Source organism: Apteryx rowi, unplaced genomic scaffold, assembly GCF_003343035.1.
Source record: "Apteryx rowi isolate R43461 unplaced genomic scaffold, aptRow1 scaffold_42, whole genome shotgun sequence".
Lineage (NCBI taxonomy): Eukaryota > Metazoa > Chordata > Aves > Apterygiformes > Apterygidae > Apteryx > Apteryx rowi.
In genome coordinates, this window is record NW_020450665.1 from 1,450,170 (window position 1) to 1,471,518 (window position 21,349).

Sequence of the window (21,349 nt, forward strand, 5' to 3'; positions counted from 1 at the left end):
TTATTTCTTTTGCTGAATTCCTTAATTTAACAAATGTCATTTGTAGACCTGTTTTGTAAACAATAACACTGTACAAACTACAACCAATATAACTGTAGTGGTAAAAACAATTATGCAGTTACAGTCCTGTGAAAATGCCCCATACTAATAGACTTAATCCCCTTCTCTTCATAGGAATAGTATTGCTGATAAAACTGATTATCAACTCAGTTATTAATGTAAAACATTTATCTGTCTACAAGACCTTACAGTCAGATGTCTGAAGCGTATATTCAGATTTCTAAAATGGYTCCCAATTCAAGAAATATCTCTAGTCAGTACAGCATGTAGCTGTTCTGAATTGGGAACAGAGAAAAGAGTATCAACAAGTGTCCTCACTTGCCATTACAACAGATGTTATTGTCAGAAAATTCCTTTGCTAGATGATTCTTATGAAGTAAGAACAAATGAATATAAACAAATGTAACCAAAAGAAGCCAGTTTATGTTTTTATTTGCTTTTACCCTGATTTTTTATTGCTTTTAGCCATCTTTTCTCAGCTCCATTGTAAATGTACAATGTTACTCAGAAGCCTGTATGTTTTCTTTTCYTTTGTTTTGCTAACAATTTTTTCAGTAATTTAATGTAATTTACAGAATTGTGCAATGAATAACCAGTGACTTTACAACATTATCCTAATAAATAATGAAAATTACCATCAAAGAAGGAAAGAAAATTAAACTCTTTACAAATAATATTGTTAAGGCTGTGGAAAAGCTGTTGACTATGCAGTAAAGCAGTACTTGAAAGTTTCCCATCTCTCTGAAAGCAAGCTGTTACTCTTGCAAAGACAGAGAAAATAACAATAATAAATTGTTTGTATTTTTCAAAGTGTCTATCAATGAAGTATTTTTGATCTCAGTCATCACTATGCAATTGCATTCCACTTGATAACTGCATTGCCTAGGGTTGTTTGGGCTCCCTTGGTTGTATTCAACAGTTTTGGAAGTGGAAGAAAGAAATATGGAATTTGACAATTCAAATAACTAACAGTGGGAACACACATAAGTGTGTGTGTGTGTGTGTGTGTGTGTGTGTGTATTTATAGCTTGTTTGAGCATGTGCCATGAAGCTCCATTAAATGACCTTGTTTGTATGATATGTAGGTGGTTAATATATTAGATAAATGCCATCTCCAATGAAAGGAAAGAGTTCAGTACTATTTTCCAGTTCTCTAGCAGTTCGCCTTGAAAAAAAGGTCAGGTTGTTTTGCCATTACATGCACTGAGAAGCTACTTCTCATGGAGTCCCAGGGTTTCATTATCATTAGTCACAATATCAGGTGCTACTCAATAGGAGCAAGTGCAGCAGAATCTGTCCCTGAATTAAATAGAAAATATTGGGCCAGTTTTTCAGCATACCTCCTCATTGACTTCAACGGAGATCTCTGCTTAAAAGAAATGGCACCCAGTGGCCCTACACTGTTTCTCACAGTCAGCACAACTTGCAGTACCTATAGAGCTCCAGTTCTTTGTAAATACCCAGTCATCTGAAATGATTAAAGTCCAGTGTGGAAATGTGCRCCTTATTACTAATTTGAGCCAGCTTTTTCTATTAACTCATGAACTGCGTATTAAAATGTAATGGATCTCTGAGTTTATCAAATTAGAAAGGAAGCCACTGGGAATCTAGCCCATAATAACTTAAACACAGGTTATACTGCAGCCTTTACAGACACCCACAGCACTCAAGGCTGAATGAAGTTTTCTAATGCGCTGTACAATTTTAGTCCCAACAGATAGCTGTTAAAAATAAAACTGTAGAAACATCTTACTACCTCCCACAAAGTGTTGCAGCGATTTCAGTAGTAGGGCTCAGGGTAGACGCATTTAGGCCTGATCCCCAAGTCAGTGGTGTCAATAAGATTTTATATACTGCTTTTATTATGCTTTATGTTTGACAGTATGTGGAAATGCCAGTACAGCTCATCAGCATTTTTCACTAAAAAAGGACAAGGAAGACAAGGAAAGACAGGCAGAGGGGAGGCAGAAGTACAACTACTGACTTTGAAAAAAGAATTCTGAAACCTTCTATAAAAAATCTTTGTTGGAAGCCCCAGTAAAATTACAATCTTTTAAAAGCAGAAAACAGCAACCGGATATCTTCTACATTTTTTTTTCCAGAAAAATGGAACATAAAGCTAATATGTCCATTTAAAATTATGTGTAATTGAACCATCTATACTGTTTCACATGTTTTATGATAAAAAATGTATAAAAATATCAAGCTGTCAACAGCAGCATGACCTCCAGGGAGTCTAGGTGTATGATTTGGCGGCACAGATCAGAGATAAGACAGAAAGGCTGAGAATTCAGTTATCCTGCCACTGTGTATAATGCAACTACTTAGTGACAGAACTCAGGTTGTTTTAAACTTTGGTGGGAAGAAAAAGGCAAAAAAAGCTGCAGTTTAACAGATCTTCTGAACAGTAAGATAAACATTTAATGCACAACTTCATGAAGCTGAGATTGAGGTCTGATCAGCTCATTGCTATCTCGTGAGAGTTAGGTCCAAGAAAGAATATAGGTACCTAAAAGTTAATTTCTTCTGGAGAGCATGAAGGGAGGAGTAACACTCTTTCATCTTTTCTTTAAAAAATTTTTCTAGCATCAGTGAAAAATTCTTTGAGTAAGAGTAAGAGGGAGAAAGAAAATAACTTGTGGTTTACTGTAGCAAACAAGGAGACAAGAGGAACCTTGTCTTTTTAACTTAATTAATTCCTAATTCATCAGGAATAAGAGAGATCTCATTTCTGTTTGTCCTTCAGCCCATCAGCAATTTTCAGTCCTCAATATCACCATAGCTGTGATCACTATAGCCTAAGAATCTTTTGGTGAATACACTCAGACAGGTCTGGAAAAATAACATAAATAATCAGGATTTCACATGCTGATAATCCTAGGCATTTCAAGTATACATTAAAAATCAAATTGGCTTAACTTCAACTGTTATTTGCAAGTAACAGTAGATTATTAAATGCTACTACATCTGAGCAGGAACGTCAAAATATGGTCTCCAGTCCTTGGTGAGATATCATGGAAAAATAGGCATGATAATAGTTTCAGAAATTAGAACATTTCTTTCCCTGCGAACATGATTTTCCTTAATGTAGACTGGCAAATGTCTCTTAATTCACTAACCTTACCAGTTTAAAAGTAATAGCAATAGGTTGAATGTCTGAGTCCCACTTTTTAACCTCATTGTTTAACTGAATTTTTTTCCCAGCATTTTGCTCAGTTAACCCACTAATTTATCCATTTTCAAACTATAAAAAAAAGACAAGGCACCCCACATAAATGACATCATCTGGAAGTTGTCTTCTAGTATTCAGCCTTCGCTACAATATTTTCCTGAAAAGGTTATCGCCTAGATTCCAAATCCTTTTTACTCCAAATCACTCAGTTCAATGAATGCACATAACTCCAATTAACTGCAGCCTGCTGGCTCAAAAGCAATTTGGTCTTTCATTAATTACTCAGGTAAACACAGGAAGAGTGCTTTTAGTTTGCTTGAATTCACAGAACAAACTCACTCCTCTGTCTTTGATGATCCAAGACAATCTTGTCTCTTGATGCTTATCATTTATTTGTTCAATAAAATGTAATTAAAAACAAAGACAACAACATCCCCCTACCATCAACCCTGAGTTACAGTTAATTGTCAGGCTTTCAAACTTACTGTCCCAGAGTAAAGCTTATTGCACTTTAGGTCACAGGACTATTTGTTTAATCTCTTTCCTTGTGGATTGACTCTCCTGAGTCACACAGTGAGATTTCTGGAGGTGAAACTCACTTGTAGCTGTTTGGAGCTTTTCTACACTTGGTTTTGAATAGAAAATATGCAAAATCCAAAAGATCATATGTTTTTATTCGAAGGCATAAATCAGCTCAGGCAGAAATCCAGAACAACTTATGATGCTTAGCGAGCCTTTTGATCACTTTGTTCTGTCTTTCCAGGCTGAAGGAAAATGCTAAACTAACCTGTTACTAGCTGATCTTAATTTAAGATTAATTCAGATTTCTCACAGAATAAAAAGAAGGGTTGGAGGTCATCAAAAATTGTATAAATATAAAAATCCAAATAAATCCAGTCCAACAAAGCAAAACCAGTAGAAGGTGACTGAAGCATGATCAGGATCAAGGAGCCAATTAGAAGTTACCAAGGGCTTCAGAAAATAAATTGAGCAGTGCTAACGGTATGCAAGAGGTAATTATAAAAATTAATGGACTGTTATTCACGTAGGTCTTTTCATGTTAATGAACAAATCCGTCTTGCATGTGAATGTACACATCTGTTCGTGCCTACATACACAGAGAAACACACCCATACGTCACCGAAGCTGGCTTGATTGCACTGTGCAGGACATATTTGTATACATTTTATCAATGTTTCTGTAAACAGTAGTTTCTTTCAGTATGTTCCRTACTCTCTGGCTGGGTCTTAATGGAAGCATTAATTAGAAGCGCAGTAGGAAAACAATTTATGCTTATAAGCAAGTCTTGTGTATGGAGTTTGAGTAATGAGAAAAAACAGGCCAGAACAGTTATATGAACAGATACTAATTACTGTTTCTGAGCCTAACATGCTCACTTTTATTGCCAAGAGTACAGCACAGAACTATGAAACAGTCAGATGACAAGAGAGTTGTTTAAATAATTGAAGAAAAGGGGGTGAAATTCTCCAGATTTCATGGAAGGAATTGTACACGTTTAGCTGAAAGTAGAATGTAAGTTTGCTTTCATAAAGCCTCATTCTGCAGTGTCTTTAATTTGCTTCATGTTCAATATGTGTCAAAGTTTACCTCGGTGAATTTCTTAGAAATCTGTGAAGTAGGGGCAGGATTTTATGTGACCATAACTACACTGCCTCAAATGCATATTGCATACATCTATGTGACACTTTCTACAGTCAAAAATCAGGTTCAGAGGAGCTCAGGGAAAAATTCTGTCCTGTTCTATATTCTTGCAATGTACTGTGAATTTATCTGGAAAGAGGAGGTGATAACAGTAGACTTTAATATAATTAGTTAGAGAACTTATATTGGCATGTTTAGAGTGATGGAGGATTAGCTTTATAAACCAACACATGTTTAATCCTGAAAGCAAATTTGGAATCCCAGAAGGAGGAGGAAAAAGGAACATTGGGGAAACTGTGAAAGGGAAATATTGATAAAAGGAACAATAAAGATGGCAAAGAATAAAGGAAAGAAGAAAATAAAAGACACTAGCACTGCATATGGCTCCCTATTGCCTTGCAAAACAGCAGAATAGATACCAAGGCTAATGAAGAGAATAGTTTGATTATTTACCACATGGTTTCGTTTATTTTTTTACTGAGATTTATTGCCCTTCATACATCACACGCAGYTGGAGTGGAGCAGTAAGTATATAATTTTCTGCTACTTAAGTACACTGTTCATTTTAAATTGAAAACTTTCAGCTTGCTTTAGCTTTCCATACCATCAGACAAAGCGATCAGCAGTTTATTCATCCGGAAGTACGGAGGATTCCTTCAGTATTGCATTTGCTGTTTACACATCTGGTGCCTGTAAGCTGCTCTTATGGAGTGGGGCAGATACAGACATTGCTCTCTTTCTTCAGAGATGTAGTTAAATGCATGATTTTTCACAGGTAAGAGTAGTTCTGTGATTCTTACCGTATTTTTGTAGGGTATGGTAGGCATCATCAGATGTCCTCTCCTTTGGACAATCCTTCTTCCAGCTTCTAGTGCTATCTTTTGGGGTCTTTCGCATGCTAATTTTAATTTGTTTGTGCATCATTAAAATGCAGAAATTCATCTTACCCAATCCTAGACATTAACAAGGCAGAACACTATGTCAGCACTAGTCACCTATGTTTTCCTTGTAGTTGGTGAAAAGAAATGGGCATTTTTTAAGGCATGATTCTACTGACCTATTTTAGGCATTTACATTAACATGAGATAAATTGTGCCTTGAAAGTACTTGCTTTTCTCCATTGCCTGGACCTTTCTCACATTACTAACCCAGAWACGAGCAGCTACAATAGATCAGAATGCTCGACTCTTTTGTACCTTTGCATTTAAACAATCTGGTGGCTCGTAATAGTTGACTGTGAGTACCTGAGGTTTTTGGTGCACTGCCAGAACCAACATTTCTTAAAATTGGTAGAGTCTGAAGTTATTTTTCTTTTCTTCCATTTTCTGGGCAAACTGAAGCATTAAAAATAAAGATATGTTTCAGGTACAAAAAAACCCCCACATGTTTTGTCCACTCAAAAGCAAATATTTTGGTTTTATCTTCTATCAACTCTTAAAAATATTTTTGTAGCACCCATAAAAAATATAAAAATATCACAACATTTTAAAATTGAGAAGGCAATTCAGTTCCTTTTAAAATGTTGCCTTTGTTCTTTGAAACTGTTTGGCAAATTTGACTTTATTTTGGCTGGGCTTAAAAAATATTTTTGGCTAATAAAAGTTTTGAAAAAAATGGTTTGTCCAGCTCTAATGGCCAAATAGTTGCGCCTTTTTTCCATGCCTGATCCAGTTTCGTAAAACTGTCTGTTGTACATCTGTGAAATGATTGCTTGTCCTTGCTATGAGTTATGCCTAAGTGCTGTACAATAATTTGCCCATGCAATAGCTGGCAACCAAGCAGTTGGCTGCAGACTGTATCTTTGTCCTCTTCATGGTACCTAGACCTCCTAGACAGGTTGCTAATTGCACATTGCCTCCTCTGTTAGCAGCTGTGACAGGGGACAAGAGGACTGGGAAGAGGATGGGGGGGGTTCAGCATGCGGAAAAAGCTGTAGGATTCAGGGAGTTAATTTGAAGTAACATTGAACTCCTCACCCAACTGTCTTCAATACACTGAAGTATGGTTTGGATTCTCACTGGGGTATTTAACACTTGCAGCCTATGGTAAAAAAGAAAGGCAGCCCATAAATCCTTCCCTTAGATGAGGGAAGCTGTCTTGGTAGTGGTGAGCGTGAGTATGGGGACAGGGGAGGAGAGCTGAAGGCCAGCAATGGCAGCATGCTGGGGAAGAGGCAGAAGCCATGGGATTGCAAGGCAAATCCCGGCTTATGGTCCAAATACACAACAGGAGGGAAACATGCTTGAAAGGCACTGGTGAAGTAATTGCACAAAGTAGCTTAGACAAAGATAAACACATCAGTTGACCCCACTAACAGCTATATGGCCTGAAACATCRAGCATTGTTTTATTTCCCACAACTCCACTATGCTGACGTGTCTTTTTTTTTTTCCCCCCAACCCTTTAGTGCTCTGAGAAATCACCTCTGTTTCTAGCAGTATCTTTGCAAACAGAACTAGGAAGTCATATTTTTTACTGTAACTGTATCAGCCAGGTAAATACTGTAATGACTCATTCTTTGTGTTAAGACTTGGGCTTTCCCAGTGTTGCTGGCACTCAAGTGTTATTAGCATAATGTATTTTTAGTGAACTCTGTCAGCAGAGCACTGTATGACTAATCAAGCACTCATTGGGGATAAATGGTAGACTTAATATTCTTATCAGGCTACTGGAGCTTAGAAGTTACCGACCCTTGTTCCACTTATATCAAAGCCACTTACAATGCTACTAGCTTGTAGCAAATTCATTTTCTGTTCATGTCTGATTGCCTATGATGGTGCCTAGAAACAGAATCAGAAAAAGGAAAATGGGAAGGAATGAGGGCCCCTGTTGCCTGAGGCCTTAATGTGATTGCAAGATATTGATCACGTTGGATGCGCCAACCTAATCCTCACAGTTTCACAGGCTTTGCAAAAAATGTTTCTCATAAGTACATTTTCAATTTGATTTGAATCTTAGTGATTCAGTAGCACTATTCTTTAAGAGGATCTATTTAACATCAGTGATATCAGCCAATTAAACTGGGGATTTTATTAATTTCCTCTAGTATCTAATCTTGTCTGCTGTCCCAGTGAAATCTGGACAATCTAGGTCAAGGTGAACCCATGGATTAAATCCATGAGCTGCTTCCCTCTTGCATGCTGCCTTTTCCCTAGAAAAGACCACAAGAGATTGCTGGGGCAGTGACATCTGCCTAAGCTTTCAAACTCCTCCTGTGGCACCTGTTGCATCGTGCCATGGCTTTTCCATTCCTGCCACGGCTTTCCCATTCCTTCCACAATTTTCCCAGTTCTGCCACAGCTTTCCGATTTCTGCCACAGCTTTCCTGTTCCTGCCACTCCTGCTGCACTGCAGGGCTCATGGGCCTGGTGCAGGGTGGCAGCAGGGTGGAAGGGCTCCTCCAGCCCCTCCACATCGGTGTCACTAGCAGCAGCACCTCATGGTCATTGTTCTGGGTGTTCAGCGGTAGATGACATGATACTCGATTTCCCATTGAGAAGAGAAATCACAGCCAAGGAGGAAGCAAATAAACATTTTTGGGTTGCCCATGTCTCAGGATACTAAAGCAAGGAGCTGTGCAGGCTGGCACATACAGACAAGTCATTAAAAGAATCCCTTAGGGCAGTCATTAGAAACAGCACAGAAATGGGAAGAATAAATGCCTAACTGTTGTTCTGTAATTTTATTGTTGTAGTCCCTTGGACAAAAGGAACCATAGTTTCCTACTGTTCTGAAATTTTAGGCCATCTGAGTGTTGTTCTTCTGCATTCTTCTGTGGTACATCCAGAAAGTCTGCTGCCTTCCTGCACTGGTTCAGTGTGTTGTCGCGTGTGTGTGTGTGTGTGTGTGTGTATGTGTGCATGCATGTGTGTGTGTGTGTACATGCGTGTGTGTATGTCTGCATGTGTGTGCACATCTGTGTGTTTCCCAAAACTTGAGTCCTGTCCCTGCAGCAACTGGAGGTAGATCAGAGCAGCCTACATTGCAGTACTGAGATCTCAGCTAAGGTGGATAGGGCCAGACTCTTTTCAGTGGTGTCCAGTGACAGGACGCGAGGCAATGGGCACAAACTGAAACACAGGAAGTTCTGTCTGAACATGAGGAAAAACTTCTTCACTGTGAGGGTGACCGAGCACTGGAACAGGTTGCCCAGAGAGGTTGTGGAGTCTCCTTCTCTGGAGATATTCAAAACCCACCTGGATGCAATCCTGTGCAATGTGCTCTAGGTGACCCTGCTTGAGCAGGGGGGTTGGACTAGATGATCTCCAGAGGTCCCTTCCAACCTCAACTATTCCGTGATTCTGTGAAGGTCTTTTTGTCTGTCCTCCACAAAACAATTTAACTATGTTTCAGAATAGTTCTTTTTAAGGTTTTCTATACTACAAAGAGATTCAGACCTATGCATTTTGTAGAGAAAAAGTTCTAGCACCAAATAATTTCCAAATGTGCCATAAGAAGAATTTCTTCATGAGATATTTCTATCTTCAGTTAATTGGTCACCAGGTAACTTGAGGTAGTTAACAGGTTTAAAGGTTAGTGGACACTACATCTAATATAAAAGACTGGCAAATTTTCAAGTATTGATTGAGATGCTGGTGAATGTAAGTTTGACTTTTTTAAAGTAAAATTRTTCCTTTGAAAGCTGGAAGAAGCATGTAGGTTATTGTCCTGCTACCTTTCATTCACCATTATTGGCTGCCTCTAGTTATTTGGTAATCAAATAAATGTTCTAGTGTAGTGTAGATAAAGCTACTTTAGGAGAAGCCTTGAAGGTTCCTAAGATTAAATAAGAATTAAATGGTAGATCTTGAAACAAAATGACTGAGTTGTAAACTGTTAATTTGCAGAGTTGCTACCCCAGCTGATATTTGTCTTACTTTAGGTAAGGCTAGTCTATATAGTGTTAAACCTGGTCTCATCTTGGAAGTGCACTAAACTAAATGAAGCTCAATTTTATTAATATCAATTTATGTTTAAATGAATATTTTAAGTCCTACATGAATAAGTTTAACATGATTTAACAAAACCAAAATAAATAAATTTTAGTTCTTTAGATCAACCTTCTTGAGTGACCTTGGCTAGACAAGCTAGTAAATCTGTTCCCAAGGACACTGTGTTACAGGTGGGGCAACATAAAGAAGTCACCACAGGATAAACAATTTGCAGATTGAGTTACTTTGAAATAACTGTCCCTGTGTATGTACTAGCCACAAGGAATGTGAGATAACTTACCCTTCACCTTTGCTGTAGGATAAACATGCAAACTGAGAACATAGGAGAAATTCCAATGGAGTAGCTAACACAGCATGATTCCATGCTCTAGCTTACTGCACAGTAACTAATATGTATAACTTTGCCCTGAGCCTGACACCTTAAGTATTACTCAGAAATCAGTGAAGATCATAAGTCTCTCATTTCTCAGGAAATTTCATTTTTTAATTTTTACATTAATTGTTTTTTACACTGAAGTCAGTGTAAAATGATATGTTTTGATACAAGTAGAGAATCAGTTAAAAATAAAAAAGGGAAGTACTGAGGGATTACCTTTTTTTTTCTTTCTTCTCTTTTTTCCGTCTTAGTCCATACAGCTGAGATGTATAGGAAATATGTATTTACAGTATGGGTTCAAAAAACATTGTCTCAGGAAGTTAGAAAATATGTAGAGTATGCAGGGTGTTGTTTGGCGACTCTGTTCTATCAGCATTAATCTTTTAGAAGCCATAATACTTCTCACAGAAACAATTTTTTCTCTTATTGGTTATGTGACATTTGGGGAACAAAGATAATTTCTTACAACTGTGTCATGCTTTCCATCCAAATGATTCCTTAGCCTTTCACAAGTTATATATTGCATAGTGGGCCAAACATCTGCAAAAAACCAAATATCTAAGTAAGGGCCAGAAATCAGCTCTGAGATTTATAAGTCCCCTTCAAAGACTATGGCTTTCGATGTGCGGTCTAAACATCTGTGGCTCTTGTTGACCAAAATGGGAACCAATGACAGCACCTTAGGAAAGCAGGAGAATTTTAGATACACATAAAAAGTAGCTCTCCAGCCCTGCCTCAAACCCTGTAGCTGGTTAAAAGAGTCACAGAAGACTCATTAAAGGTGTTAGAAAAGCCAGCTAGTCACTGCGATGGATTTTGTTTGGTTTGCTTGGGTGGCAGCTGCTGGTTGCCTGCTCCTTGCAGGAGGGCAGGCAACTTGTGCCTGTGGAGGGGGATTCTTCCACAAGCCCTGCACCCGGTGGCACCAGMGCCAGCACTGCCCTCGCACCTTGGCAGGAGCCACCCCCCTTCACACCTCCAGTGCAAGCCTCCGGGGGGTCAACACTGCCTGCAACTATGCTGGGATTTCTTATCTTCAAAGAGATACCACATCCCAAGTATGTTTCCAGATGCAAGCCCTTTCTCTCAGTCACACCTTCCCAAATATATTTGCTGGAGGTTTCTTGTTGCTTTTTATGGCAGCTGGAGAATTCAGAACTTAGCTAGAAGTATTTTTCATATCCAAAGCATTCATTAGAAGTCTGATTCCAAATTTTTTTTATTTTCCTTGCTGGAAGTGCATTGAGTTACATCTTTTCACAGAATCACAGAATCACAGAATCGCTGAGGTTGGAAGGGACCTCTGGAGATCATCTAGTCCAACCCCCCTGCTCAAGCAGGGTCACCTAGAGCACATTGCACAGGATTGCATCCAGGTGCGTTTTGAATATCTCCAGAGAAGGAGACTCCACCACCTCTCTGGGCAACCTGTTCCAGTGCTCTGTCACCGTCACAGTGAAAAAGTTTTTCCCTTTTACCCACTTTTGCCTTTCCAGATGGCACTCACACACATTTTAAAATTCTTTCTTGACGTTTACTATATAACAAATGCTATACAATGTAAAATATATAATCTGTAAAGCAATTGTGTTTAGCTTATGATTTTTAGTATATCACAGCCTTCCTATAAAGGCTGCAGATGAGAGTTTAGTTGGTAGATTTGGTAACTGGCTGCTTAAACTAAGGAGCGTTTCTTCATTTGCTGTCATTTTGGAGGACTCTCCATGTCCCATTAGCACATATCACCGACTTGCAAACACTTAGGGGAAGACAGCCTGGAGAAGACAGCCTGCAGTTCCCATGTAAGAAGAAATTTGATATTTCAACATAAGTATGTGAAAACAGGACAACTAAGCCACCTTAACAGGTACATTAAGTCTTTCCCTGTTAATCTCTAACAAAATTTTTCTCTTCAGGAAAAAAATATTACTCTACAGAYTGTATATGAAGAAATATTGTTCAAAATGATTGCCATCTTCCACTGTCAGTAACATAACTGAAGCTACTAAGTTGCTTTCAGTAGGCTATTTTAGAAGGGCATCCATATCCTATTTTCCTTAGAGGGCTGGGAGATAGCCTTTGTGATTTTCTCTTCTGGAGAAGAGGTTATATATCAGCCTGTGCTGGCTGGTAAGCTGCTAGCTATTAAAAAATTAGCAAATAATGATCATTTGCTTTTCACTGATAAGTTTTAAACTTCAGGAAGATAGAAGAATTTGGGCTGAAATAGCTGCAAATGAGGAAATGTGGCCACAGAAAGCAGAGGAAAGTTGGTGCATGGGCAAATCTGTATTCACACATGCTCATTTGTGCGTAGTGGAACATGGTCAAAGCAGGGGGAATAACATGAGAATAAAGGTTAAGATTTCGAAATGTAGCTTTGTTTGTGTTCTGGGAAAAAAAAGGGGTGGGGTTGTTTGTTTTTAATAGGACCCCTCTAAGAAATTTAGCATTTGATTATTAGACTATTTTTAATGCTAAGTGTTATTAACAACACAATAACAGAAGCTTTTCAAACTTGCTATCTAATTTGAACTACCCTAAATCTTTGGAGTGGAGTATGTGAAAATTTTGTTTTAGGGACAGCTTTTAATGAACACATTTACTTGTAAATCCCCAGAAAATTAATTCTTCACTCAAAAAGAGTAAAAATTTGAGGCTGTATGCCATGTGTATGATAAAAGGATTGAATTCCAGCTTAAACTTACATATGAAGCCTCAACTGGCACTTCCACTATGYGTGCTTCGAATTCTGTTTGATGTGTATATCAATGTCCTTCAGATACCACGAGCTAAAAAAAMCACTGTTAACTGACAGTTTTTGAAATTGTCTAATGCTGACTGACTGATTAAAGCAAGCTTGTCTATATGCTGCTATCATTTATTCTATTTAAAATCTAGCCCCCTTTTCTCTGTTTTCAATGCTATTATCCACCCACCCTTTCTTGACTGGGAAAGGATCAACATAAAAAATTCCTTTCATGGCAGATGCTTATTTTTTTTTCAAATATCTTTATGATCCAGAAGATCTGGTAGTAGCAGATTTTATTCGTGCTCCTAAGGATGCTGGATATGGCTCATTTTGTATATTCAGTCCATGTTAGTTCTAGCTGTTGTTTGTCAGACTTTATATCCCATAAATGAGAAAATATACATAGCAACAAAGCATGTAAGCAGAAAGCAAAGAATAATGTAGAACTGAGTTGTAACTGAAAGCAATATTAAGCAGAATTTAAGACCATCAGGACTGCAACTGAATTTTTTGCAAAAAGTATCAGCAGATCTCTACTAAACCCCAGTGACCTGGACCTAGTTGTGTGTCATGAAAATGCCAAAGTCTCAAGCAGCATAGTGTGTTCCCAAACACCAGTCTGATGCGTTTGCTCAAAACTGAGTTAATGAAAATAATTTTGCCTCCTGAATCTCCACAGTAGGGACTGATCTTCTAAACTGAGAAGCTTTGGTATAAGATGGAAAATGTTCTATGTACAATGAAAAGATTGTGTATAAGGATTTGAATATGCATTTTTAAATGGGAAAAAAGATAACACTGAAAAAGGACCTTTATATTTAACAGAAATCTAGAGATTTGGGAACTTCTCAGAAAACAGGGGGTTGGAAGGTATGCATTTGCAGCATGCATCTACCCCCATCAGACTGGGCTTTGACTGCTGCCATGTCTTTTACTTCCTAGGAGTCATCCATCCAAGCATGACCTGGATAATTGGGTGAAATGTGACAAAATGCAGGCTGGGCTAGTGCATTTGAAATATTATCACAGTGCACATGAAGCACCACAATACTTTAGAGCACTGTTCCAAAGCTTCATGTGTTTAGGAAATTAATTAGCTTACAAAAGTGTATGTTTTAAAAAGTAGGGTAGCTGGCTACTTTGAGTACGCACAGGATTTGCCATGCATACTTTAACTGATTGAACATTTTGCCATAAGTAATATTCTTCTACATAGCGGGGAATATCTTTTTTGATTAATTGGCAACACTGGCAAAAGCTTAGTGGAAGCCTGCGGATGTGGTCTTTGAGGGTGAACCTCAGCAGACCTTGGTTCTGTCTTAGGTTTTCGCTGCTTGCAGTTCTTATTAAGGTATTAAATACTTCATCTTTTCAAGTAAACAAAGATAAAATATTATTCTTGCATAAAATAGCTGTTAGGAGCCAGTTCTTTACCAGCTGTGTAATAATGCTGAAATCATAATCTGGAATATATTGGTGAGCTCAAGTAACTGAATTCCCTAAGATTCAAAATTCATATCTGTTTTTGTACTGGTTAGAAGAGAAAGAATTTAGCCCAGGATTTATTTACAACTCCAGTGAGCAAGAATGTCTTGTAGCATTCATCACGAATAACCAGATTGTACATACTTCCTCTTATCACAGACTTTTTTGGCTTCCTGAAGTCACCAAGAACCATAAGTCACCCATTAAATAAATACACCCGACGTACCTGGTTTTTTAGAATAAATGTGGTTTTTCTACTTCACTGAYATCAAGAGTATTTGGAAAAAACTGCAGATCAGGACAAATTATGAAGATCATTATGAAATAATAATAGGCCTCTGAAGACTCACTGCTGTTTGAAATTAATTAGCAACCACCACTGCCCTTCACTGAAAGAAGTTCATTTTAATCTTGCCTTCTGCAAACTTTTCATGTACTCAAACAGATGAACTACTAAAGGAAAAGGCATGAGATGAGGCTAACGAGGGAGGGAGTGGAAACGGTCCATGAATGGGCCTGTATGTTAGAAAGTTAGTCACAATATGGAAAATGTTCAGAAGCTCTTTAAAATCCAAAGAAATGTTTCTTTTGCTCTTTGCAGCTGATGAAAACCACACTAAAGCAGAAAACTTGATATGCAGCAACAGTAGACTGCATCCCTAAATATATAAAAGGCACTGGGCTGAAACTGGACAAAGCCTTTCAGAAATCTCACCTTTCAGTTTATTCTCAAGGGGATTCCTGTTTCAGAAGCTGAAAGATGCTTTTTTGTATTAAAAAGGCCTTTTTTAACTAGTGCCTTAATTTATTGTTGACTCTTTCAAGTGGCGCCCAATAGAGCAACTGAATTTTATTTGGAAACCCATTTGGGGCTTAACAGTTTTGGCAATATAACCTTCCTCTGGCTTTGGGAAATTTTTCCTCAGCTTTTTACCATGTAAATGTGCCCAGTGAGTGATTCAGTTGGAAATTTCCATGAGAATACTCACTGACAGCAAGAGCCATAGCTATGCCCCAGCATCCACGTTCACACAGGGTGGGCTGAAAAGCTTTCTGGGAATCACTGAGCATGCAGACTGACTATTTAAATCTTTTCCTTTCTGCATTACATTTTTAAGRTGAGCATATGTTTCTAAGTATACCTAGCAGTTTTAGCTACTGAGGGTTTGAAGTCATCTTCCCACTGATATTATCTTGATCGATACACACTTAGAGCTTTTCCCACATAGAACTTTAATGACATTTTCTCTGATGCTCATGCTTGTCATACTCTGTTCTTAAACAGTAGGATGTCTGCAGGTTTATTTCCTCCAAGACACCAGCCATTCTATCATTTCTGTGTAAGCCTGAAAAGTATTTCTCTACTGTGTCTAGTATTTCAATTGAGGCTTGATTAATTTTGCCCTGCTTTCAAGATTCTAAATACTACTTAGATGCTATGTGGCTTGATAGTATATATATTTTTAAGTGCAGCTGCAGTTCCACTTACTCCTTGACATCTGGTATTCTAGTTTTATCTTCCTGCATAGCTTTGCAATGTGAGTAAGAACTACTTATATGAATGAAGATTTCATAGATGAGGATTTTGGAGATGGACTACTTTGGGAACTGGCAGCTGTGGATATTCATTGTGTGAGGAGGGGTGAGGAGAGGGAAGAACTGACAGAGACTGCACTGGCCAAGCACTACTGAATACAATGAACAAAACTGAACATTTCAGTTGGGGTTGGAACTGATTGTCTGGAAAGGGATAGAGAAATTTGTTTTGGAATCAACTGATTAAGAAAAGCAAAAGTGGTTTTCTTGAGAATCACTTGATTTGGTAAAATCTGGGGTTTGGGCTAGCAGAAATGCTTACGGGTGGGTGAGGGGAAACAATAACTTTATTTAGCAATTTGTAATTAGGAGGAAATCTTATGACCTGGATTGGGCAAACATTCTTTGGCTATGGTATGTAAACATATGGAGAAGCAAAATTCCTTTTTTCTTGGATGGGGATGGTATGCCAGCTGAAATGAATAAGCATAAACTTGGGAGCCTCGTAGTTCAGGTAGTCTTCATGAGAACGTAAATCAGACAAGCAAATATAYCTATTTTATTATCTGCCAATTAGCTTATCTTACTACTTGTGCTTCTGGAAAGCTGTACTTGGCCACTTCTGCCACTTCTGATGTTTTTCCTGCTGTTTTATGTCCTTTTAGAGCTACTTAGCCCATTCTATATCAAGGTGCAACCCATGCTGTGCATAACTTGGCTACTACTTAAATCTAATCATACATCCTAAAAGTGTATCAAAAGTTACTGCCTAACTTACTTGAGGCTGAGAGGTTAACAGGCTGTGCTTATAATGTCAAAGAATGCCCTGCAACGTTCTTCCATGAGAAAGAGGGGACCTGATACAGTATATTCCTTTTAATATCATTTRAGCATAACTCCAAGGTGTCTGGCTATTCTCAAAAGATCAGCATTTAKATATGTTTGATATAAGCCTTTCTTTTCTCACCCATTCTTCTGCCTCATTCATGTAAATCTTAAAACATTTTCAGCCATGCATGAATATTCTCTTTGTTGCTGATGCTGAAATCACTGTAATGACATTCAACTAGGCAAAGCTTCCCTGAAAGTAACTTGGAGTATTTTGAGTTAACCTCACAGGGCTGACACCCATGGATTAAATCCCATATGCTTGAATTTCACATCTTAACTCCAAAGTTTGGGTGTATTCAGTCTGAAGGCTTCTTCAATCATCTACAGAAGCAAATTAGAGTTTGGATCCAAGTAAGAAACTAAACTCTAGCTGCAAATGTTCAAAAATGTTTGGATGCTTGTTATTTTTGGTTAATGTCCACTTCTTATGATATCAGCTTTCAACCTCCTTTTGCTATCTAACTTGCATTTGGTAAATTATTTCCACAGAAATACAAAATTAGTAGTTGACTGACACCTTTACACTGATCAATATATCAGTTGAAATATGTTGACGTGGTGACAGTGAGGTCAGAGAACTTTGCGAGACAAGATTAGATATTTTATAGAGTTTTTGAGTGTGGCAACAGATGCATCCCATAGCACTGTATATTTGCTTTGCTTTATTATTTTTTTTTATGAGGGGATAAAAAACTTCATGCTTCCAGGCATAAACTGTAGAACATAGATTAGAAGAAGCTTTGTCTAAGGCAAGTTATTCTGTTACAGAGCTCTTAGCCTCAGGAACTGACCACTGCTAGAGACACGGTTCCCTGGGCACCAGTCCAAGAGGAATCAAAGGTCAGTTAATTTGTTATTTTGAATATTAACTGTATAGCTAAGGAGAAAGAGCCTCATTTATGTTTTCTTCCGATACTAAAAAAAAAAGAAATATGAGATACTTTCTTTTGGAGAACTACGTTATTGTATTTGCTGCCAAACCTCACAGCTAACAAGCAGAGAAAACAAAATGTCCTGCTTATGAAAAGCTATTTTACAAAATGTCATCAAAATGATACTTTAGCAATGATGAGTTTTGTAGTAATATGTCCACAGCCATAAGCTGTGCTTTCAACATCTACATGTTATTAGGAAATTCACATTTCCATCATGGGTTTAGTATTCTGACTGCTGCTTTTTGATTGTTTTATGTACCAAAGAAAAAAAAATCTTAAAAATGGGCTTTATTACTAAGTCATTAAGAAAAGTCCCAGATGACTTTTAGTGAAAAAATTTTCTCTAATGAACATACAGACAACGAACCACTTCTGTGTTTTGTAATAACAGAAGCTAGATTTCTGTGTTAAATCTAGTACAATGTTGATAGGATTGCTTTGAGATGACAGGATCAAAGAAAATTGAAGAAACTCTAAGTGGAAAAACTTACCGGTTGGATTTAATAGCTTGTTTGTCCTAGCCTTCATGAACTTTCCAGTCACTCTCTTTGCAACATTTTTTGTGTAATAAACTCCAGAAGTGATTGATCAGTTCTGCTTCTTTCCATTTACATTCTCTTCCAGTTGACATTTGGCTTCAAACTGAGCCCCGTTCAYCAGTATTAAATAAGCCAATTCTATGTAATTGCCCAGGGGTACCTTCTTTTTTTCATTCTTTCTCTCCTGTCCAAAATATCCTGAAGAAAAAACATGAAGTCCTTTCTCTTACTTATGCTTGCAGCAGAGCACTCTGACCCCTTAGATCTTCAGTCCAAGATAACAAGTTTGGTTTGAAGCCTTTCTTCCAAGTACCAAACTGTTTTGCTGAAACTTTGATAGTTCTGATTTTCTCTTGCTCCAGGGAGAGGTACTTTACATAATCACAATTTCTTTTAAGTAGATCTTATTTTAGAAGAAGAAATTCAAAACGTCTTTCTCTTAACTTCTAGGGGACAGCAATTTTGTAATATTATATAATGTTTCAAAGGAATAATGTGGTATATTTTAAGAGATAATTTTGCTAATTAAAATTAACTTCACAGTTACTCTATGGTTTGTAAAAGAATAAGAAAAAAGTATAGACCATGGTAAATTAATAAAGCAGACCTACTCATTGATTAAGTCATAAGGATAAGTGTATGGGAGGATRGGGGAGAAAGAAAGTGTGGGTTGCTTGATATGCTGATGAAATTAGTTGGTTGCAACCAAGGATCATATTCAAGAATAAGGTTAAGGAGAAGTTTATGATGGAGAAGAAGGCAAAGAGAAAGTCTGGAATATAACAAAGTCATCCCTCAGGATCTGTATATATATATCAGGTATCTATCTTTGGGGAAGTAGCAGGTGGACCTGCTTTTCATATGTACTTTCCATTCTTCATGTAATTTCTGCTTCCATAGCACCTGGAGACCTTCAGATTAAAGGTATTGAATGTTCTGCTAGCTCCAGACGAGCTGCTGAATGCCTTCCCCGTGTCAGTCCCGACCCTGCAAAGCAGTGTGGTTGTCGAGGCTGCTCAGAGCCACAAACCCTAGTGATTTTAATGGAGGTGCTCGCCTAGGGAAGCGGTTCTCCAGGACTGTCCATGGCATCTAGAAAGGGAAGAGAAAGGCAAGGGGATGAAAACAGCAGAAGAGAGGCAAAACAGCTCTTCTATATTGCACATGATATGCCTACATTACTATGTAAAAGTAACAGCAAAAGTAACTGCAAAGCTATCAGCAATTCATACAGATATCCCTGAACTAGCTTTAAGCTAGCTAGCTTGAATAGTGAAAACTTTGCCTCTGTTTCCCTCATATTCCTCTAAACTAAGGAGGAGACATCTCTTTTAGGCTTTTTATAATAAAAGGCTAGTACAACCTGATGGCTATTATATAATTCAGATAATAATTATTTGTCTGGGACAGCAATTATATCATCATACCCTCCAGTATAACTTTATCTATCTCAAGCAGCTTTCAGCAAAAGCAGACAGTTGATTGTAAAGATATAGATCCCACACCAAAAAGAGAATAGGACAGCAAACAAACAGAACAGTACTTGCTATACTGTGGTTCCTATAACCATGGCATCTTATCATATTTCCGTCAAAACTAGAAGAGATAAAAAGCAAGAAAGCCAGGGAAAGACAACTCATGAAAAATAAGTGGAACAATAAAAAAATAGGCTGATAAAATGAAGCATTCTTTAAAATAAACTACAACACACACACACACACACACACAGAGGGCAGAAGAGATGTGACACACAGGCATTTAAAGAAAAGGCAAGGTATTACAAATGTGCAGCATTTTGCCCTGAACAAATTAATTTGTCAGCAGCTTGCACAGTTCTCAGGTTTGGATTTTTTTGGAAAGAAGATTGTTTTAGCAGAATACACTATGTGTGCATAACAAGTCATCTAAATCAATGTTGTACRTTGTCTTTAGGCAATTATTTTCTCCACTATTTGTCAAAGGTAAGAAGGGAATTCCAAGTAGTTTTGAACTGTTATTTTGTTGTAATTATACGACCTTTTTATAAAGATATTGTGCTGTATGATGCAAAATAAGTGCTTCAGGGTTACTTTCTGGCATTCATTATGTCAAAGGGGGAAACAATTAAATCCCAGGTGCATAAGAGACAGGTAGATGCAAGAGTGTGCAGTGCAGCCTGAAATTAATTTGAACACCAAAGATTTATAAATTCACTTTGAGTACTTTATGATAGCATTAGATCTATTGACTGCCATCGGGGTACAATGCATGCCTGTATTAAAACTTAATTTTAACCTTTGCCTACTCTATAAGACCAGTCTCAAAACAGAATCTGTGTGTACGTGTGTGTGCGCACACACGCGTGCGCGCGCGTGTGTATGCATGTGTTCTGCACTCCACCAGGGAAGGAGGTATCAGATTCACAGGATCCAGGAAGGTTAATGGTGCACTACAAAATGTGGCCCAAGGGGAATGATGTTAATATCATTGTCCAGAAATGCGAAAAAGTGCACAACCATAAGAGACAGCTTAAAAGTTGTAATTGAATCTGTTCTTAGGGTTATGTTTTCTGAGTTTGTCTGTTTGGGAGGAATGAGCTGTGTGATTTCCATTACTATCCCTAAAGAATTTTACAGCTTCTGCATTACAGCTACTGTAAATCCCACTGGAAATGCTGTAACCATACCTGTCATCAACATCCCAGCCTATAATATCCATACCAGCTTGTTTTTCCCACTTGACCTAACTCTCCTTGTGTTTGCCTGTCATTCTTGGTACATGACACCACTATCCAGGTGCAGACTTACAAAAATAGGGCCATAGACTTCCTTTCATTTCATTTACTTGAATGTTAGCATATTCTCTAACTTTGAGCTTAGCTGCATGAAATTAGCCATATGACAGTAATCTTTATAAAAAACAAGTTTTAGTCCAAATGGGGAAAACTGAAACTTTTTCATAATGAAAGTAAGAACCATGAGTAGTTTGGGGACTGTTTTTTTTTTTTTTTT